This window comes from Canis lupus, chromosome 1 (assembly GCF_011100685.1).
Source record: "Canis lupus familiaris isolate Mischka breed German Shepherd chromosome 1, alternate assembly UU_Cfam_GSD_1.0, whole genome shotgun sequence".
In the NCBI taxonomy this organism is placed as follows: Eukaryota; Metazoa; Chordata; class Mammalia; order Carnivora; family Canidae; genus Canis; species Canis lupus.
This window is the reverse complement of record NC_049222.1, coordinates 83,847,210-83,864,137: the sequence shown is the minus strand read 5'-3', so window position 1 is coordinate 83,864,137 and position 16,928 is coordinate 83,847,210. Positions and strand designations below refer to the sequence as shown.

At 40.3% G+C, this 16,928-nt stretch overlaps 2 long non-coding RNA genes across 5 annotated transcripts in view; one reads left to right on the top strand and one right to left on the bottom strand.

Moving 5' to 3' along the window:
* LOC119870833 overlaps positions 1-16,928 on the top strand; it is a 45,049-nt gene that overhangs the window by 4,903 nt on the left and 23,218 nt on the right. For 3 of the 4 annotated variants that reach the window (XR_005354153.1, XR_005354152.1, XR_005354150.1), the window contains exons 2-4: positions 9,608-9,855; positions 15,220-15,316; positions 16,492-16,616. This is a non-coding gene — a long non-coding RNA (uncharacterized LOC119870833). Of the gene's footprint in view, positions 1-9,607; positions 9,856-15,216; positions 15,317-16,491; positions 16,617-16,928 lie in introns of all 4 variants that reach the window. The other variant, XR_005354151.1, reaches the window with a different exon arrangement.
* On the bottom strand, positions 12,974-15,400 carry LOC111096668. Its single transcript, XR_005354154.1, has 3 exons — positions 15,262-15,400; positions 14,221-14,488; positions 12,974-13,368 (listed from the first exon to the last, which is right to left on the bottom strand). It is a non-coding gene; the product is annotated as an uncharacterized LOC111096668 (long non-coding RNA).

Here is a 16,928-nt window from a genome sequence, read left to right as displayed (position 1 = left end):
TCACCTCATCATGCTAATCTAGGTAACTGTCAGAATGACTATTTGTATGTCACTAATCAACACCATAGTCAACACTGGTTGGCTGGGTCCAAGGACAAGAAGCAGTGCAGTGCAGAGCAAAAAGACTGGATCTGGCTTAGGAGGTCTAGGCTGTGATGTTGACACTGATGCCAGTAGTTATATGACCTTAGGGATGTCAACTAACCTCACTGGACTATGTCCTGATCTATAAAGTGAAACAATTAGACAATTGTTCTTAAAAGATGTTCTAGCTCTAACATTCTTCAAAAATAAAATAACAGGCAATATCCTTTGATTTCAAGCAGTCTTCTTCTTCAAAAAAAAAAATGCCATCAGTCAGCAATTTTTCTATCTGCAAGAGTTTTCTCTATTTAGTTGCTTTCTTCTGCTCTCAATTTGCCTATTAAACTATTTTTTAAAAATGCCTTGGTATCCAGCATGGGACTCCTGCATACCATTTCCAAAGCATATCCTCCACTGAGGTATAGAGTAGATAAACATGATGAATTGAAAGAAGGAAACTTCATAGTCCATTGTATAAACAAGAAGTTCAAAGTTGCCTTCCTGCTTTAGGTAAAATGGTTAGCGCAATCATCCCTTCATTTTCCTGCTGTGCCAGCGAAATTACTCCTTCATTATTCTCAAAGTATTTTCATAACGATTAAATATTTGAAAGCACAGACTCAGAAATCTGCAGACCTATTTATCTACTAATCCTGAGTATAGAGGATTATGCTTATACAATAAGAAGATATTTCATTGGAAGTTTATATATTATGTTTGTTTGCCCTTTAATCAGCTGCTTTACTTACTTTGAGAAAAAAAAAATTTTTTTTCTTTGAGGGTGGGAGGCATATTTGTTTTGTTCATGTTCATATCCCTAACATCCAGCACAGTGTCTGGCATATAAATATTTTCTATAACCATTTTGTGAAATAAGTGAATTTATAAGTGCCAGGCACCATGCTAAACACTGTATGTGTATAGTTGTGTATGGCTTAATTTAATAGTTTTGTCATCCTTTTTTTTAAAACAGATGAGAACACTATAAAACTATAAGTGACTGTATAAAGTCATACAGTTATTAGATGGGAATGCCGTGATTTGGAAGCAAGTCTACAAAGCCCAAAAAATTATTAACCACTGAATCTACTGCCTGTACTGAAGTTGGTCTTGTTTATCCTTAGACAAGTTTCATGAAGTCCTTTTACTTTAGAAAACCTTATTAACTTGCAAGTAACTATTTACAGAGATTTAACATGCTAGATGGGCAAGAAGACAGATTATGCTAACCAAAAACTGAGAGACTAGATTGCCCCAGGAATATGTTTGTGGAGACAAATCATTTCTTACTCTTTATGTGAAATATCTTGATTTCATATCAACACTGACTCAAATTGCTATTGACCTAAGGATCTCATGGAGAAAGGAAAAGGCCACTTGGGACTTTCCTGGCTCACTAACAGAGTTCCCCTATAACCATGATCCTCATTTAGGATTTATGATTTTTTATTCTTGGAATTCCTCTATTAATTCTGATCTTTATGAGTCCAGCTTTGTCTTAGAACTAGCTTGTTTTGTCTTTATATTCTTTGTTCTCATAGCTGGATCCAGACGAAGGATACCATCATTTGGTCTTAAAATAACAAGCATGTAGGGATCCCTGGGTGGCTCAGAGGTTTGGTGCCTGCCTTTGGCCCAGGGCGCGATCCCGGAGTACCGGGATCGAGTTCCACGTCGGGCTCCCAGCATAGAGCCTGCTTCTCCCTCTGCCTGTGTCTCTCCCTGACTCTCTCTCTCTATCATAAATAAATAAATAAATCTTAAAAAAAAAAAAAACAAGCATGCTCTCTCCTATAAAACTAGAGATATGACTCCTATAAATGGGTCCTGTGCTTGTTGTGATCCTTTATATTATTAATCACAGGAGCCATGAGCCAGTTGTAATATTTGTATGCACATTGTGTTTAATGTTTCCAATAGTTACTCTCAAATTTGAGATGAAAATTGTATTACTATTGTTAATTTTTTTGAAATAAAAAGTGAAGTAAAATGGATTTTCGTGTAAATTATAAGTGGAAGTTGGTTTACAAAATATATCATAGATTATCTACTGCTAGGAGTTACTGTTTTTTCCCCCGGAACACTAAAACAGTTCTTACAAAGTTATCTTCCCATCCCATAAGATCTAAACCTCTTTTGTTGTTGGAACATTTCAAATTAAAGAGATACTTTGAACAGACATTATTCCAAGCTTTCCCATCTGAAATCTAGGGTCCAGTTACCCTATAAACATACTCCTGTATGATTAAGGTACCAGCCAAGCAAATATACTCCTAAAAAACATTTGGAAAGAATTATATAACTATTACTTCCAAAGAAAACATCAAAGTAGTAATCACGGGGGGAAAATCAGAATTTGTTTGGGCTCCCTTATACTTACTTTACAGATTTTTGTTGTTGTTGGTTTAATTTACCCACAGTGGTGAAGATGGGAATACCACTGAATTTTTAGTGCAAAAGGCCTATATGGTCATCTGAAAGCTCTGCTGGAATCATGAATATGTGCTTTGTCTGGGGACCCCACACAAGTAAGAAAGACACTTTCCACTTCTCTCTTCTCTGCAGGGCTAGTCTCTAAGCACTTGTCCTTGTTCCACCATTTGTCTCTTAACTTTCTGAAATTATTAAGATTTAATATTGGGTGATTCTGTTTTTTTTTTTAATTTTTTATTTATTTCTTCATGACAGAGAGAGAGAGAGAGGCAGACATAGGCTGAGAGAGAGACAGGGAGCCTGATGTGGGACTCGATCCTGGGACTCCAGGTTCACACCCCGAAATCAGGTGCTTAACCACTGAACCCCCCCCCCCCCCGCCCAGGCGTCCCTGGATGATTCTTTTTTTTTTTTTTTTTTTTGGATGATTCTTTTGAATGATCAGAATCACAATTACACCATGACTCCTGGTTCTCCCTTAAAAAGTCCTATACATTTCTGGGAGGTTTCCCCATTGTCTAACTTTCAACGAGCTATACTTTTTGCCTACATCTGCAAGTCAAAAGCATGGTCCTGACACTAGCATCATCGACATCTGGGAATTTCTTAGAGAAATGCAGCATCTCAGGCTCACCTGCTGAATCTGAATCTGCATTAAAACAAGATTCCCAGGAGATGCCTGGGTGGCTTGGTGGTTGAGCTTCTGCCTTTGGCTCAGTTCCTGGTCCCGGGGTCCTAGGATCGAGTCCCACATTAGGGTCCCCTGCGGGGAGCCTGCTTCTCCTTCTGCCTATGTCTTTGCCTCTTTCTCTGTGTCTCATGAATAAATAAATAAAATCTTAAAAAACAAAACACAAGGTCCCCAGGTAATTCATAGGCACATTAAAATTTGATAAGTACTGCTTTAGAAACAACACAGAACATATATATCTATGAATCCCTTTCCTGATAGATTAAGAGTGCATATGTATCTTTCCCTCTGAGAGCCTATGTCAGAATAAGAACACCCAACCTAAACAAGCTACAGTAAAAAGAACATTTACTCTCTTAAATTACATGAAGTTCCAAGGTCAGACAACTCCAGGCTGAGTCCTCCGCGCCATCAGCCCATCCCTCCCATCCTTCGCTCTGCTATTTTCAGTATGTTAGTAGAGTCTCTCACAATCAGCATGGTGGCCTCAGTTCCAGGCATCACACCCATGTACAACAGATAGAGTGAAGAAGATAGTCTGTTTCCTTCTATGTATGTACCTTTCCCTCAGTGGGTACACATTTCTGGAAGCCTCCTAGCAATGTCCCATTTGTACATCACATTCCTATTTCTAAAATAATCGTAGGCAAAGAATACAGAATTACCTTGGCAGGCTTAGACTAATTAATATCCTCTTCATAATCCTGAAACACGAACCTGATCCTTAAACACGCACCTGATCCTTAAACCACTCAGGCCTCTTATCTCTTATGAAGAAGAGAGGTGAAGGTGAGGTGGAGATGGGGAGGGGGGAATTTGCAGAGTCAGCAACTGGTAATAACTTTACCTTCATGTGTAAACAGAAAAAAAAGAATAAAGTAGAGATGATAGAAATCCTCTTTAAGGAATGAATCCTCTCTGATTTATTATATACCCACGCTAGAAGCATAACTAACTAAACATGTGTATATAATTAATGTTTGGCTTCAGTTTACTTTATTGCACTCTATGCCAAATGAAATCCTGATATGTACTTTACTTGCTAATAAATAGGCTTACATAAAAATTATTTGGGACAGGGCTTGGCCCAGGTTAAAAAAATCTGGTCTATTGCAATACTTCTAACTTAACCTGCCAGCCTTTAGACTTCCTTCCTGTGTATCAGATACAGAAGAGATTTCATATGATTCTTTTTACAATAAATAATTTTTTTTTCAAAAGTAAATTGATAGGGTGCCTGAGTGGCTCAGTGGTTGAGCGTCTGCCTTTGGCTCAGGTCGTGATCCCATGGTCTTGGGATTGAGTCCCAGCATCAGGCTTCCCTCAGGGAGCCTGGTTCTCCCTCTGCCTGTGTCTCTGCCTCCCTCTGTGTGTCTCTCATAAATAAATAAATAAATAAATAAATAAATAAATAAATAAATAAATAAATAAATAAATAAATTTGCCTAAAAACAAATGTTCAAAAGTAAATTGATAATATTGCTTTTCTGATTCAAATCCTTGAGTGTGTTCCACTGCCCTTCAGATAAATCCTAAGTTATTTAGCATAACATAACATCCTTCCGAGTGGACAGCAAGTAGTCTTTCCTGTCAGGTCCCAGGAGTCACCTCCCATCCCTCACCTTATTGCCCCCAAAAGTCGCTTCTTCCTTTACAACTTCAGATTTTTCCTTCCTCTGTTCCTGTGTTTCTCACACTGCTTTGTGAGTAGTTGTGAAAATATCTGGTTCCACAGAGTTTGTGAGCTCATTTAAGGCACAGACTGTCCCTGCTCCCAGTACAGTGTAGGTAATCTATCAGCATTCAATGAGCATATATAGAGCAAAGGTTGGCAAACTTCTATAGACAACCAGATAGTAAATATTTTTGGCTTTACAGGGCATAAGGTTTGTCACAACTATTCAACTGCTGTTGTAGCAAGGATCAGTGTTGCTGTATTCCAATAAATCTTTATTTTAAAAATCTTTATTTAAAAAAAAAAAACACCGGTGACTAGCTGGATTTAGCCAATGAAACATAATTAGAAGAATAACATTATGTTAAGAATAAGCATTTATGTTGCCATAATGAGTCTTTCCCCTTTTTCCCACACCATCTTAAGACGCTTGGGAGCCTCAAACATTATCTTTAGGTCATTCTTTATTGATCTGTCTACCAGATGACAGTTTCCCAGTGTCTGGACCTGTTGATAGGACCCTTTTCCTGTTCCTATCATAAAGAGTGGAAGCAGGTGAGACAATAAACCAAGAACCAGAGCAGGATATTTCTGACACATCAAGAGTCTGAAAGTTGACTCTAACTTTTACAGACTTAGCAGCCACCCAGGAAACCTTGGGGTGTGAGGTGGGGGAATTGAATCAACTTGTATCAACTAGCTGAAACTCTGGATTTAAAATGTAAGACATGAAGCTGGAATCATGGCTATGGAAATGCCAGAATTAAACTATCTTCCTAAACTCTCAAGAAAAATCTGGGGATTTTTTTGGTGGGAGGTAATGTTTCTTTCCCAGTCTTGGTTTTTCCCTCCATGAAAAGGGAGTTTAGTCAAGCAATACCCCCCTGACATTCCCTGCTTCACTCACCCTGCCTGGGGAAGGCAGTTTGTCCTACCTGATCAATACATTTGGGAAGAATCAACTGGAAGTGTTTGACTCATCTCCTGACCTTTTTTTTTTTTTTTTTTTTTTTTCTTTCCCCTCCTGGAGGTAAATTTGCTTGCAGTAAGCACAATTTATTGTCTGTTGCTCATGCTGTGAAATCCTTCCCACTTGGGAAAGTTTATCCTGATCCAATGCTACCTATGACCGCATGAGTAAGTCTGACTAATTCTGGATGGAGTTGAAAGGCCTGTTTAACTCTCATGTTAAGACACGTTCTCAAATGGAGGCTTTCTCAGTAATAGAGGGGATACTTTGTCCATCATCTGCCTCTCCTCTGTCTTATTGTTCATTTTGAACCCAGGTGGGAAAGAAAGGAGCATATTACCCAAATGTTCTTATTTTCCAAATTCGTGATACTCTGCCATCCAGGATCTCATTGACTGGGGCTAAAATGCCTCTCCAGGGCTAATTCCCAGAGATAGCAAATAACTCCCTAGAACCATCATATGCAAACTGACAAATCCAGAACCCACATCTCTCCACCATCTCCTTTATTTCAAACTCGTATGTACTAAGCCAATATTCCCTTGCCCTAACAAATCCAGGGCCAGGAACCACAGACTGTGGAACAGCCCCTGCACCCCAGAGACCACTGAAATCATTCAAACTGAGCCCAGTCCTGAACGTGCTCACTCTGCCTTGCTTTCCTTGCCTTGCTTTTCCTGAGGAGACCATGATACAGATTTTCCCCATGCCTCTTCTATCTGTAGAACCACCCTGTGGTTCCCCATGCGGTCCTGCATGGTGTGGTGTGCACCCTCTTCTTGGGGACTAAAATAAACTATCTTTTCAGTGGGAGTCATCTCCTGATTTATTGGTTTCATCATCTCTGGATAAAAATAAATCCCACATTCTAGAACAGGTAGTTGTTATTGGGCCCCTCTGGAGGCCTGAACAGATAGCTTCAGAAGTTGATGCAAAATGTGACTTTATGCCCTGGTCACTGATATTGGTTCCCCTTCTCTCTTCCTATATTTGTTTTTAACCAGAAAAATGGGAACAGAATTATCCACAGAGTAGGTCTGTGATTAGCAACAATTTCCTCATTTTTCACTTACTCTTGAGCTCCTGACAGTTGACTTCCCAAAGAAAGGTAACTCAACCAAGAATTTAGCAGTCCATCTGTCTCTTACGTGTGAAAGATTCCTTGTGTGTGTGTGTGTGTGTGTGTGTGTGTGTGTGTGTGTGTGAAAGATTCTTAAGTGTTGTGGACACAAGAGAAATGGAGTTCGTGGTCCAAGGTTTTAAGAGGCTTTTGGTACAGTAGGGAAGTAAAACTAGAAAATGCTGAACAATTGAGACGATCTAGTTTTAATGCAATATAGATGAAGTAAGGTATAATGGGAATTAAGGAAAGGGAAGAATAATTCAAAAGTGGCATGAGGGCTAGATCTCAAAGGATGAATTTAACTTGAAGGGGTAAAGAGATGGGGATACTCTTTGTAGACCAATTCAAGTTGGTTTAAGCAGAAGGGAAAAAAGATTGATTGTTATTACCGAAGAGATCAGGCACAGGTAGATCTAGAAGCTCAAACTATATCCTCAGGAATCCCTTGCTATTTGCTGGCTTTGCCAAGTACTACTCTTTTTTAAAGGTTGCAACAAAAGATCTGGGTTGGGTGTCACTGGACAGCCTGAGTCATGTGTTCTGCATTGAATCAATTGCTATGACCAAGGATTGTGGTTTTCTGATTAGAAACATGTCCACTTCAGAGCTGGACTGTGGAGTCAGCCACATCCAAAGCTATGGACTTGATGGGTTTGATGTTTCCCAAAGGAAATTCTGGGTGATGCCACCAAAGGGTAAAATCAATTCTGGATGAGAATGTATACAAATCTTTGATGTTGTGGGGGAATAACAATGTGAGCAAGGTGGAAGGGCAGGCAAAGACCAGTCTGATTATAATTCATAAAAAGAAATAGAGGGAAATAAATTGCAATAATTCAGGTAGTATAAAATCATTAGAAACTTTCAAAGTCAGATAAAAGAGTTTGGATGAGTCACTAAGCAACAGAGATTTATTTTAGATTCTGAAGCAGCAGAATGATACAATGAAAGTGGTATTATGGAAGGATTAATCGGGCAAGAGCAAGGGGATAAGCTGCTGTCAGGAAGACCAGATGAGGAGATTGTTCGAATAATCCTGAAATGATGTGATAAAGATTTATGCTAGACGGTAATAGTAAAGGAAAGAGAGGAAGGTAAATCCAGATCATAATTTCAAAGGAAAAAAAGGTCAGAATTGAATATAGGGGATGAATAAAGAAAAGAATCAAAAAGGATGACAATGATTGTAGCTAGAGTTACAAAGATATCACTGAGAGAAATTATAAGGAGAGTGGATTTCTCCTCCTTCCAATGCCCCTGCCTCACAAGCTTGCTCCTTCAGCCTGTGATGGCCATCAGCAGGCTGGATAAAAACTGGAGAGTCTAAGTACTGGGAGATCATGGTAGCCTACCTTCACCATCATGTGCAATTACACATAAAAATAGAAGATGATAGAATAAGCACAAGAAGTTTGACAGTCATGATGTGTCATGTGATGCTGCTGTGATGTTTGTTTATAATCACAAATACCATTTTACAGTTTTCTCTCATTAGAAATTTACCTGCTTATACCCTAACTCATGCTTAGTTTATGTAAGCCCGCACCACTTATTAGTAATAATGTCCTTATTTCTCACCCTCGGGTTGGAAACATTCTTAGACTATACATGTACTTTGGATTTTCTTTTCTTTTTTTTTTTTTTGGATTTTCTTTAAATGCAACTTTTACAGTGGTGCTCTAATGCAACTGAAATTCTTTTTTTCCCCATAGGAAATGAAAACAGGGTATTGAAGAGATATCTACATTCCCATGTTCATTGCAGTGTTATTCATAATTGCTAAGACAAGAAAACATATATATACACATATACACATGTATATATGTATGTCTATGTATATATTTGTGAATTCCTATAAATACATATGAATATATATAAATTCTGAAATTCTTGTTTATGATTTCCAGCTGTTTAAAAGTAAAAGCATATCTATCTAATCTTAGTAATTAGGGCTATTTGATAGGGTTACCAATTATATGTACACATGAGGAAAAGAATAAGGAAGGAAAAATTAAAAATGCATCAGGTAAAAGCTATCTCGTGACTGGGGGGAGGACTGTTAGTAGCATGCTGGTAATGAGATTCAACTTCCTTTCCAAGTTCCCTTCTCTGCTCACCACATCAGAGGATAGATTCTCCTTCATTTTGGGAAACTGGAGAGATTCAATGATTTTGTTGATAGAATACAGGGAATGTGAGGATTCCCCCAAGGAGTAAAGCCAAGCATGGGAAAAGAAAACTGAGTACAAGTTAACAATTTCAAAATTATTGAGTACTGAGTTAATGGGGTGTGCCTTCAGAGTTATATTGAATGTTTCATCACAAACCTTCCACTGCTACAAATTTTATTTTTTTCTTTTTTCCTTTAAACAATAGCTAATATTTAACAGACCACATCTCTTGTGCCAGATTACTGTGCTCAACGTAAAGTGTTTGCATGGGTTAAAAATGTTAATATTCACAGCAATTTTATAAAGTAAGTTGATCATTAATTCTCTGTTTCACAGACAAGGTGAGTAAGCCCCAAGAGGGACAATAATTTGCTTAAGGTCACACAGAAAGATTTGATTCTGTTCTGCATGATGGACCCCGAAGCTCTGGTTTTCATTACCATGTTATACTCTTTTCCAGACAAATAGAGAAACTCTTCAATTTCCTTTAGCCAGGTGACAATGCTCTAACTGGAAGACCAGAAGCTGTATTGCTGAAGAAGGGTCAGATGGAAACTGGGAGGCATTCTCTGCCACATTCCATAAAGCAGCACAATTCCTTTCTCCATGTTTCTTCAGTGGAGCACCAGATGAAGTAACTGGCTTGCATCAGGGATTGTGTCTTCTAAAGGAACCAATATTTAGCCCTGTGAGATGCTCTGACTACAGGTATTATTTGGAGAGCTGGTGATAGACCTTATAAATTCACATCTCAGGGCACCTGCGTGGCTGTCAGTTAAGTGTCTGTCTTTGGCTCAGGTCATGATCTCAGGGTCCTGGGATCAAGCCCCACATGAGGCTCCCTGCTCAGCAGGGAGTTTTTTTTCTCCCTCTCTCTCTGTCCCTTCTGCTTTCTCTGCTTGTGCTCTCTCTCTTGAATAGATAAATAAAGATTTTATTTATTTATTCATGAAAGACCCACACAGAGAGGCAGATATATAAGCAGAGGGAGAAGCAGGCTCCCTATGGGGAGCCTGATCCAGGACTTGATTCCAGGACCCCGGGATCATGACCTGAGCCAAAGGCAGATGCTCAACCACTGAGCCACCCAGGCAACCCCAAATAAATAAAATCTTTAAAAAAAAAAATTCACATCTCATCCCATGGTACCTTCCAGGGATGCATTGATACCACCCTCACCCCATTTCAGTCTTCACTAAGCCTATGTAGTTGATTGGAATTTGATGCAATGGCACTCTCCCCCACCCCACCCCATCTCTTTTCCACCCACCTTTTGAAATAATTTTAGACTTCAGAAAGGTTGCAAGAGTAGAGCAGAGCAATTTCAGATAGTATTCATTCAGCTTTCTCTAATTTCAACATCTTGCATGATGGTCAAAACTAAGAAGTTGGTATAACAGCATTAACTGTAGAATTTATATGCACTACATCAGTTTTTCTACTAATGTCTATTTAATGTTCCAGAAGGCAGTCCGGGATCTGGCATTACATTTAGTCATCAGGTCTCCTCTGTCTTCAGCAGTCCATGACAGTTCCTCAGTCTTTTTCTGTCATAATCTTTACACTGTGGAAGAATACTAATCATTTGTTTCATAGAATGTCCCTCAACTGGGTGTACCTAGTATTTTCTCATGATTTGACTGGGGCTCTGAATCTCTGGCAAGAATACCACAGAAGTGATGTGCCCTTCCCAGTGTATCATATTAGGGGGTAGGTGCTTCGTGGAGGGTTTTTTTTTTTTTAAGATTTTATTTATTTATTCATGAGAGACACACACACACACACACACAGAGAGAGAGAGAGGCAGAGATACAGGCAGAGGGAGAAGCAGGCTCTATGCAGGGAGCCTGACGTGGGACTTGATCCTGGGTCTCCAGGATCACACCCTGGACTGAAGACAGCGCTAAACCCCTGAGCCACCTGGGCTGCCCTCGTGGATTATTTTTAATCAAGGGCATGGCATGATGCAATTACAATTTGGAAAGATGACTCTGGCAGCTGGGTGCAGAATGAGTTGGAGTAGAGGAAGCTTGTGGTCAAGGCCCCAGTTAAGAGACTAGGAGTGAAGGTAGTCTGAACAAAGACTGTGGCTGTAGGGGGGAAATGAAAGTCTGAATATGGAATTTCTGAAGTGAAGCTAATAGGATTTGGGGGCTGTTTCCATAAGTGAAATGAGAAGAGGAACTGAGGATAATTACTAGGATATTAGAATAACAGGTAGATGGTGGATGCCCCTACCAACTGGTGACCAAAGTCTTTGTGATTTAGATTTCTTAAGATTTAAAAGAAATAATTTGCTGGCATGTGGCTTCTAGAAGAGGCTGTTTGAGTGTTTGTGAAAAAAAGACACAGAAAGAAGGAGGAGATGCCCAGCTATGATTTTCTTTTCTTTTCAAGTTTCAAGTTTGTAAACTCAGCATCCTTGGTGTGTATGTCTGAGTGAGACCAAAGTGTCAGCATCTCATTATGACTCTCATTTTCTCTGGGTAAAACAGATTTTTCATACGTATTTGACAAATATTTGTGGAACCCTGCATGAAAGAGCCAATGTATCTGAGTCAGGGGCAAAAGGAATGTGATGGGAGCCATTGCAAATTGTCCCATGGCCAAGGACTGTTTCATATAAACTGGCTTTGTTCTTAAGTCAAAACAATGAAGGCAAGAGGGAAATTCAAGAGGAAAGTAGTGAAGATGAATCTTTCTGGCTCATTTCTATGTTAGAGATAGAGGGGAGAAGAAAACTAGATTTTCTTAATGATGGGGAATGCCCACCTGAGCTTCCAATCGCCTGAAAGCTAGTCTTAACTTTTCAGTGCATTGTAGAGGAAGGAACACAGTTTAGCTGATTCAAAGCCAGTGGATTATAATTGTACATTAAATATTTACACTTCTCAATAAGACAGAGGTTTTTTTTTTTTAACTCCACATGAAAATTATCTACAGAGTTTTAAGAAAATAAGATGTCCAGGATCCCCCAAGTGATTCAAATCTATTATTCAAAATGTCTTTAGTTGGAAGTGCCAGCAATGCAGCACAAATCAGCCTCAGCCAACAGTTTGGAGTGGGTTGTGCATTGTGATCTAATGCTGCATAACAAATCATCCAATTATCCAAAATATGGCAGCTTTAAAACACAGTGACCTTGTACAGTTACAGCGGATAGGGATTTTAGGAGTGGCTTAGCTGGTGGTTCTGCCTTGGAGTCTCTTACCAACTTGAAATCAAGGCTTCAGTCACCTAAAGGCTTGACTGGTCTTGTAAGACCCATTTCCAAGGTGGTTCGGTTACATGGTTGGCAAGCTGGTGCTGGCCATTGACAGGTGGTCCTACTATTTGCCACATGGGCTTTTGCACAGGGCTGGCTGCTCGAATATTCTCACCATATGTTGGCTGGTTTTCCCTACATCAAGTAATCCAAGAGAGCAAGGCAGAAACAGCTTGATCCAATTTTATGGCTGGGATTAAGGTTTCTTTGAGGAGCAAAAGAGGGATGGTATTCATAGGTCAGATCATCTGTTATTACAAAGGCTGAGGGCCCCTATATTGACTGTTAGGCGTAGAGCAAACATACCATATGTTCCATTCATTTTCTATAGGATGAAATAATTAAAATGAGTATTGAATGAGGTCACAAGGGTTATGTGTGACTTGCCTCCAGCTATCCTAACAGCATTTTAACTTTTGCAGGGCCCTTTAGATTCTATCACATGATTTTCTGATACCTTATTTGATCTTAAAAACAATCTTGGGTTTGTAGGTTGGAGTCAAGAGGGTTGGGATTGAAAGATGGAGCTAATAAGAGTGAACACCCACCAACCACCAGGCATTTGACTGGATGCTTTATGTTCATTCATACTTTTAACCCAATACCATGAGGTTGATATACAAAATTTCAATTTTGAGGGAGGCTGAGCTTCCTTGGGCTCAAAGAAGTTACATGGCATGTCCATGGTCAAGCATCAGAGCTGGAATGAAAGCCTAGGTTTTCCTCTCACTATCACATGTGCTTTCTATTGGGCTGCTTCACTTTTCAGCCTGACCAATCATTGGTGCCACTTTCACCAGGTGCTGCATTCTTGACTTTTCCTCTCAGGCAGCATGGAGCTCCCCAAAAGACAGAGGGACCTATCACTGAAGGCCCACACTTACCATACCCTCGGCATGACTTGCTTTTTGTTTTGTTTTGTTTTGGTTTGGTTTGGTGAACACTTCATTGCAAGTCTGTTGGAAAGAAAAAAAGAAGACAGAAGAAAGTATACTGGATTGGAAAAGAAATTGAGTTCACAATTTACACTGAAATAAATCTAATACTCTGGGAATGCCTCCCTTTGTTTGATTTTTATTAAAAATCTGGCTCTGATGCAGACTACTTCAGTGGCCTCAAGTAACAACTTGGCACCTCATTTACCTTTGTTGTCAAGTGGGGTGATATTTCTTAAGTGTGGCCTAAATTTCATGGATGTGGGACAGGAGGCAATGGAAGACAGGAAGCATTTTGTATTCCTACAGTATGTGTTCGGGAGACATAAATGATCTTCAGGCTGTAAACATCATCTTCTCCTGCGATGACCTCTCAACTTTCTAAATGCTCTTATAATTCACAAATATGCCTAGATGTGATTTGAGTCAAGATTTCCAGTTGCAAGTAAACATTGCTTCTCCATGTTTGTGGTTTCCTAAAATCAGTGGTAGGGGTCCCTAGGGGGCAGAGTCCATTAACATTCAACTCTTGATTTTGGCTCAGGTGATGATCTCGGGGTTATGAGATTAAGCCCTTCATTGGGCTCTGCATTGGGGGTGGAGCTTGCTTAAGCTTTGCTCTCTCTTCCTCTGCCCCTCCTCCCCCCTCTCTATAAATAAACAAAAGCAATAATCATATCTTTGATTATCTAATATACATGTTGACTCTCCCATCAAATATATCCTCTATTTCCATAGACTAGCTAGGCAATAGGTCCTCAGTGCAGCACTGTCAAAGTGATTACAGGAGGAAACTCCGTTTCTGAGCCCTGTACCACCTCTGCTCCAGTAAGGACCACATCAGAGTAGAGGTCTGAAGGGCCCCACATTTACCTGCTCCACATATCCTGGCGTCCAGAACACTCAGCCAGTCATATCTTCCGTGAAGTCTTATCCCTTCATACCTTCATTTCATGCCTGCTGAGCAGACAGTCAATCCTTCCTGTTATGGTAGAGTGTAGTGGTTGAAAGCATGAACTCGGAAGTCAGCTTTGAAACGAGCTTTGCTTCTACTTGTGCAGCAGTGGGCAAATTACTTGACCTCTCTGTGCCTCAATTTTTTCACATGAAAGATATTATCTTCTAATAGAGGTCTGATGTGCTTTAAATGAGAAAATACGGGTAGAGAGTTTAAAATGGCACCTGGTATAAGGTAAGCACTCTACAGGTGATAGCTTTTTTTTTTTTTTTTTTTTTTTAAGATTTTACTTATTTGGGATGCCTGGGTGGCTCAGAGGTTGAGTGTCTGCCCTTGGCTCAGGGCATGACCCAGGGTCCTGGGATTGAGTCCCACATTGGGCTCCCTGTGAGGAGCCTGCTTCTCCCTCTGCCTATGTCTGCGCCTCTTTCTGTGTGTGTCTCTCATGAGTAAATAAATAAAATCTTTAAAAAAAAAAAGATTTTACTTATTCATTGTGGAGATACAGCATGTGAGCAGGGGGAGGAGGAGAAGGAGAGGGACAAGCAGACTTCACATTGAGCTCAGAGCCCAACAAGGGGCTGATCTCACAACTCTGAGATTGTGACCTGAGCTGAAACCAAGAGTTGGCACTCAACCAACTGAGCCACCCAGGCAAGGTCACCTGGGTGATAGCTATTTATATTACTGGTTAATTTTTCCTAAAGCTAGGTTACCTCCTAAGAACTTCAAAGAGTCAGGCAAATCAGAGTCCAATAAGTGTCTATATACTGCCTCTTGTGATTAGTATGATTGGACCAGATAGAGAAATCTAAAGATCAGCATAGATCTAAATTAAATAGCTTCAGTGCTGATGTCATCAATCCCTGATGCCTCTGTGCCTTCTTCTACCACACCCCCTATTTGTAAAGCAGGAAGAGGGACAAAAATGGAAAACTAGGATGAGCAAGTCCCACCAGAGTTCCTTCTGTCTTCTGCCCAGAGAGCGATAGCAGCAACTTGCTCATGGAGGTAAGTTCAAGGAGTGTGTTGAACATGGTGTTTTGAATTGTGTAGCTGAAGATCCCAGGCACTTCTCAGCCAGGTGACTATTACATTGACTTCTGTGATATAATAAAGTGAGCACACAATGTTTCAGTGCTAGAAGGCTACTCTGATTGGTTCTTGGATTTTGAACTATGAAGCCCTTTCATAGTATATAAAGTGGGAGGGCAAGAGCCATGGAGGTATGATTGCAGGCTAATTGCAGTGGCAACAGCAAGCCATGGCACAGAATTAATTCTGGGACTAGCATTATAGTACAGCCTAGTATGCTTGTTAAGAGCTTACTGTTGGGTTCCAAACCTGGTTCTAACAAGTGTCAGCCATGTAACTTTGGGGAGTTATTTTACCTCTCAAAATCTCATAATTATGTGGCCACTAATGAGGGTGAAACCTTGTTGGAGAAGGCACTGCCATGGCTTACAAATGGCAGGAAAGTAGCTCTGGTGCCATGCTACAAAACTTGCTAGAAATTCATCCTCTAGAACTTTTGGGAACCACCTCCCCCTTTAGGGTACTGTGGAAAAGCTGCTCAGTGGGGAAGCGCCTCCTTGGAGGTACCCTGGTGTGGTTGCCAACCCACAAGAATCAAAAGCAAAATCCTTTTCTTCTGCAATGTCTCTCCAGCACCCTCTATTGACAAAGCCTAACATCGTTCCACTTGGCAAAGGAAAAATATGTAAAGGGCCCAGATTAATTTTTACAGACGAGGCAAAAAGGAAGAATTTGGAGGGATAAAACCAATAACTAGCACAAGCATGATTCTGTAATATCTTTAGGGGCTGATAATACTGATAATTTCAAGCTGATAGTGTCCAAATAACAGCCAGTGTGGCCCATCTTGGGTCTGCACACTGCTGTTTGTCCTCTGCAGAGGAGTCATTCTGAAAGTCTAGTCCCTGGGTCAGTGTTGTCAGCGTCACATGGGAACTTGTCAGCAACACAAATTCTAGGGCCTTATCGCAGGCTTACTGAGTCAGAAGCTCCGGGGTTGGGGACCAGCGGTCTGTGTTTTAATGAGCTGTCCAAGTGATTCTGGTACCTGCGAAGGTTTGAAAACCACTGGTACAACAGTTAAGTTCTGGGAACTTGGTGTGCACGCTGGGAGGGAAAAGTCAATACAAATTTCTTTATCCAAACTTTAGTCTCAAGTTTTAATCTTGAAGAATATGACCTAACTTCTTTGGGATCTGGAAGTTGGCAGGGAGCATCTTATTCTATTTCCGCTTTCTCACGGATGACGTTTCTGGAATCAGATATGCTCAATTTGGTAAGAAAGTCTCTTGCTGATGCTCTCTTATATGCAACTCACACTTGATTAGAGCCCCAAGCCCACTATTGAGATTTCCATCTATTTCTGTGTATATGCAAAAAAGGGAGTGTAATGCTCACTATACTTTTTCCATATCGGTGCATTTCTCCCTAACTCTCCACCCTGGTTGGAGTGTTGGAAACAGCAAGAACCACAAGCCTAAGGTCAGCAAAAAGAGCAGCATGGAGCACATGTTAGCTTTCCACTGCTCCTGAGCAGGCCCGCCTCCTTGACTAGGCTCTAATAGCCCAGAACAGAAAGCTTCAGGTT